Genomic DNA, 6,084 nt, shown 5'->3' on the forward strand with positions numbered 1-6,084 from the left:
TCTGCTCTGCCGCCGCCGCCGCCGCCGCCACTGAACCCAGCTTCCTTAGCCTTCAAACATGGACTGAAGCCCAGGGATGCCCTAGAAATTCTTCATTCAGGACTTCATTCAGCATCAGATAAGGATAGCCTTGTGACGTGAGTAGCTTCTAGGTTCTCAGTCTCTCCAGCATGAAGGCAGCCGCTGTTAGAGTACTCAACCCTGTTGTGTAAGCTAATCTAATATATCCACTCTGGGATATAAATTCATCCCATCCATTCTCTTCCTCCAGAGAACCCTTATGCAGTGATCCTAATGAGTAAAAATATCTTGAGAAAAACTGGACAGGCATAAATAAAATACGCAGACCTTTCTAATGGCTTATTCTGTGATTTCATCATTTTTCTCCGTCACGGTGTGGAGTCCCTGACGATCAGTCTGTTTTAAAGCGGCTTGAGGTGCAGCTAAGTTGGGTTGTTATACAAAGTTCAATGGTTCGATAATCTTTTACTGACATTGCCCTGTCAGAGTTGTGTAAAGACAGCTGTATTTGGTCGGAGACATGGCTGTAGTTATTTCTAAGTTTTTCTTAGGAGCAGAGGTAGTGTTTACTCTAAACCTTTCTTCATAAATTGTGAAAAAAATCCTACCCCTTCACTCGTGTTGATATTTGCTGCAAAATAAGAACCAATAGCCAGGGCACTCACTGAAAGGATGCCCTGCATCTATGCCTTTCAGGCTGTTCTGAGTAACAAGTGTTTCTCTGCTGCTGGGTTGAGGACAAGCAGGTCCTCTTCTCTCTAGACCAGTGGTTCTCAACCTTTGGGTTGTGATCCCTTTGGAGTCAAACTACCCTTTCACAGGAGTGATATTTCATAAATCCTGCATATCAGATATTTACACTATGATTTATAACAGTAGCAAAATTACAGTTATGAAGTGGCAACAAAGTAGCTTTTTGCTTAGGAACTGTATTAAGGGGCTGCAGCATTTGGAAGGTTGAGAAGTGCTGCTCTAGATGTATTTTAAAAGCAGTGGGAAGGAGTCACACCATATAACAAGGCTCACATGGGAGGTTTGTTGAGGGGAGGGGAGAAAAGGAGCAGAGAAGGGGCAGAGACCGGTCCCTGGGGACCAAAGTGAAGGAAGAGAAAGAGAGATGGGAGGCGTATGACGCCCACCTTCTGTAAGGAAACAACAAATGCACACAGTGGGTGCTCTTAGTGGCTGCAGCTGAGGTATATACTGTCAGGATCCTAACGGCAGGCCAGTACAGATGCCTAAATGCTAACATTCCCACTTCTTGTTTATTATAAAAGGTGCGGAGTTAGAAAGAGGTAGCAGGTGAGGCAGGGTGAGGGCACTGTATCCTGGAGACTGCTTCCTGCTGGCCTGGGGGTGTCGATCATCTGTGGGGGACCTGAGAAAACTAGGGTGCTGGCCACATCCTGGGGTAGCTGGCTGTTCCACTTCACTGTCCAGGCTCTGTGGAACCGTCCAGCACTGCTTGGACCTGGCAAGATGCTGTTCAGATGGATCCAAGTCGACTCCTCACAGCTCACAAGAAATCATGATGAGGTCAAGATGGAGGAGAGCCACATGGTTGCTGTTAATAGATATGTGCACATACACACAGAATTAAACAGGAATTGAGTAAATAGAAAGGGAGAACCAATGTGTGCTGAGCAAGACGAAGCTGGCTTCTCCATCTTTGATTCACATGTTGCCCCAAACAGAGCATTTTGAGAGGGAGAGCAGACAGACACAAACAGGTCTTGGAGCAAAGAGAAAGAAAGTGCATAGTTCTTTCTTGGTTCCCCAACTGCCTGGGCCAAGGAATACTGAGGCCAGTCTCACATCTAGGGGAATGGTCAGAGGTGGGTAGCCCCACCAGAGCCCCAATTGTTGGTACTGAATGGAAGGCAAAACTGTTGGTGAATGAGAAAGCAGATTTGTTGCAGGTGGAAGAGAACGAAACAGAAAACAGATTTGTTACAGTTGGGAGCAAATCTGTGGCCGGTGGAGCAGGCAGGTAGGGTCCCAGCATGAAGTGGGTATCCTTGGCGGGCCCTGCCAAGGTATGTCACTAAACAAATATGCCACATGCAACAAGGTTACTACAAGAGGTTTGAGGGAGGGGGACAGCGAAAGAGAGAAAGGCTGCATCGGAGAAGGGACTTGATCAGAGAAAGCTTGAACTTAGGGTACCCCCTGACATCTATTGGATTGCTGTCAGAAGTTGCAAGGGTCCTGTGAAATACCGGGATATGGGGGACTGGTAAGCGGCCATTTTGATTAGTATTTAAGGAGCATGGGACCAAGTCAGACTGCAAAGGTGGATAAGTTAAGCCCTTAAATCGGGTGCTAGATATGGAGGTAGGTGCATTTTCCAAGAGTGAGGTCGAGAAGGTCCGAGGGCTGGAATCTCTAGCATCTCAGATATTCAGTGAGGACCAATGAGGAGGCACAGGCTGTTCAGTGGACTGTCATCCAAAAAACCCGTAGCCGATATGGGCTAAAAGCCTGAGTGAGACACAGTCACCTGGTACCAGGACTTGGACAAAAGCCGTAAGGAGAGGACTGTGCTAGAGAAACGAAGCCTCATTCGTGAGAAGTGACCAGTAAGTGTGTGTGTGTGTGTGGGGGGGGGTGTTACCAATCATTGGTGTTGGATGGAGAGCCCCAGCAATCCATTAGGTGGGGAAGTAGGGCTGTTGCTGGTGGGCCAGATTCCAGGGTCCAGGCAAGTCTCAGACTGTCGGGAGAGACTATCCCAGTCAGGGCACACAAGGGTCAGGACTTCTGACAGGAGGTCTCAACTGGTCGGAGAGCAACATGGGTCCAAGGTCTCAAGTCTGTTAGAATTAGTATTAGTTCCCATTCCCTATCTTACTGGGACTGCTGCTATAGCCTAACTGGAAGAATTCTGTGCAAATCAGCCCTTGGCAGTCTAATGTCAGGATTAGTGGGGTGACTCTACCCAACACAATGAGTGATCAGACATCCAGGAGTGAGGCTCCCTGGGCAAAAAGAACCAGTGGGTCTCTTTTAAAGTATTGATAAAGGCTAACTGCCTTCACATTTTCTTAAACTGGCCATGGTTCCTGATTACAGAGTGTGGATTATAATATGGTTGCATAAGCCAGGTTTATCTTACATGCTTCCCTTACTTTAGGGAGCAATCTGGGTGATGAAAGAAAAAAGGGAATCTTTTCAAGGCAGCTTTAGCCTGGGAGGTTCTAGCCCCACCACAAGACAGCACCTGGCAATCTCTTGGCTGTTGTGTGATATTTTGTTTGTGTTCTGACAATAAAGTTTGCCTGGATGGAGATCAGAGGGTGGAGTTGGCCACCAGTTAACCACAGAGGCCAGGCAGTAGTGGCTCCTTTAATCCCAGCACTTGGGAGGAGGAAGCAGGAAGATCAGGAGTTCAAGGCTACCTTGGGCTACATGAGATTGAACCAGTCTAAAAGAGAAACAGCTGGGTGGTGGTGGGCATACTTTTAATCCCAGCCCTAGGGAGGTGGAGATAGGAATATAAGGTGGGTGGAGACAGGAACTCGGGGCCCATGTGGTCTGAGAATTTGTAGAGGTAAGAAGTCTCTGGTGGCTGGCTGCTCTGCTTCTCTGATCTTTCAGCTTTCACCCTCAATATCTGATTCTGGGATTTTATTCTTAGAGACTAATTAGGATCGTGCTTCACTCTGCTAAGTGTATAATCCTAATGTGTACAGCGTCTTAGCACCTCCCTCTTCCAATATGAGGCCTTTCAGCTTTATTGAAGTCTGGATAAAGTCCTTCTAACTACTGTCAACATGTCTCCAAATTCACACCCGGGAAACCTTCAGAACCATTACATGCCATGTTGTACAGCAGCATGCACAAGAAGGTGGACCTGTTGCAAAGAAAATCCCTTGGAACTTTCAGGGCTCATTCTAAACCACATATGAAGTTCCAGTTGGGATATCTGTATCTCTGGTTTAGGGCTGGGTTTAAACACGGGGTAGAGTGAGTCTCATGATTTGGAAGCAGTCCTGACAACTGTCATTCTCAGATGTACCCCAAAGTTTGTAGATAAATGACAGTTTATTACAAGGAATTCCTGAAATAGCAGTGGAACAGGAGAACCAGTGTATCACTCATTGTTTGAGTCGCTGCTCTACTGCTGTCAAGTGACACCACGATCACGGCAACTCATAAGGGAATGCATTTAACTGGGAGACTCAGTCCATTACCACCATGGTAGGGAGCATGGTGGTAGGCATGGTGCTGGAGAAGCAGCTGAGAGCTGCATCCTGATCCACAAGCAGCAGACAGAGCGAGAGAGAGGCAGAGAGATATGCTTTTAAAAACCCCAAAGCTCATCCTCAGTGGCACACTTCCTCCAACAGGACACACCTACTCCATCAAGGCCACTCCTCCTAATTCTATTTTCTTGTGACTAAGCATTCAAATCTATGAGCCTATGAGGGCAATTCTTATTCAAACAACCACACCAAAACTTAAAAATTTGTTTTCAATTTTCAGTAATTTGTGTATGTGTGTGAGCGAGTGCATATCATGTGTGTGGATGCCTGCAGAGGCCAGAGGTGTTGGGAGTTACAGGAGGTTGTCAGCTGCCTGAAGTGTGTGCTGGAATCCAACTCAGGACCTCTGCAGGAGCAACACATGCTCTCAGTCATGAGTCATCTCTCTAGCATGCTATTCACAGGGGACAATACAGTAATCATGAATACTAATGGCTCTGAATTTAAAAGGAATTTAGAAAATACTAAGACAAGTTTTCAAAAGAAATAAAGATTTTAAAGCGAGTAAAAGGGTGAGACTCTGGATATTAAGAAATATGAGACCAGGTGTGGTGGCGCACAGCTTTAATCCCAGCACTTGAGAGACAGAGGCAAGCAAATCTGTCAGTTAAGACCAGCCAGGGCTACATAGAAAGAAAAAAGAAATCCCAGGGAGCTGGGCATGATGGCACACAACTGAGGCAGAGGGGGGAGATGAGGAGTTCCAGGAAAGTCTGGGTTCAAAAACATGAACAAGTCTGGCAATGGCTGTGCACACCTTTAATCTTAGCACTCGGGAGGCAGCGGCGGGAGGACCTCTGGCAGACCAGTCTGGTCTACAGAGCCAGTTCTAGATTTCTTGATCTAGAGTTCCAGTACAGCCAGGGCTACACAGAGAAACTATCTTGAAAAACCAAGAAAAAAAGAAAGATGAGGATAATAACTATACCAAGTTGTTTCTGCCTATTTTCCTCAAGATTGCACAATAATAAACATGTACAAATTATAAAACTAGTATCTAATTACTCTCTTGGTTCCCGGACTCTGGACGCTGGAGGTAGACCGAGCAGAGTTCTCCAGAGAACAACGCCGGATTGTGCTATACCCTTGCCAGACCCTGTAACCTACCCCCTCATTTGTAAGTACCCCACAAAATAAACCTCCCTTTTAACTACGTGGAGTGGCCTTAATAATTTCACCAATATCAGGCGCTCACGTGGGGCAAATTCCAAGGGCCTACGTGGCTCCCTCCCTCAGCATCCTCCCTGGCTGGCGGGTACCTAAACCCGCCTGCAAAGTTCCATTTAACCAGGGGACGCCTACACGGTTCCATTCCCGAAAAAGAGAGCAGTTTGTCCTGTCTCAGTTCCCTAGCTTAGCCCCTAGACCAGCGAAAACCGCTGTGAGTGAGGCATTCCCACTCCTCCCTGAGTGCTGGCTTCCCGCCTATACTTCCTGCCTGGCCACTGGCCAATCAGAACTTTATTTACACAGAGCAATATCCATAGCAATAGTATATGCTGAACATGTATGAAGTCTTGGGAACAATGCCTGGTCCTAATATATATATATATATATATATATAAAACAAATACCAATTGATAAGAAAGCAGGGTATCTATGCCATTGGTGGCATTTTTTTTCTCTGTTGTACAAAATAATTCAACTGATGACTCCTTAGATTTAATGTAATACATATATTGTTCTACTTAAACCTCTATATTAACAGTAACAAATATGCTGAGCCAGATTTTCATATATTTTCCATTTTTTCTTTGAAAAATTGGAGGAAAAAATCCAAGCAGGCTTTTTAAAGGTT

This window comes from Onychomys torridus, chromosome 10 (assembly GCF_903995425.1).
Source record: "Onychomys torridus chromosome 10, mOncTor1.1, whole genome shotgun sequence".
In the NCBI taxonomy this organism is placed as follows: Eukaryota; Metazoa; Chordata; class Mammalia; order Rodentia; family Cricetidae; genus Onychomys; species Onychomys torridus.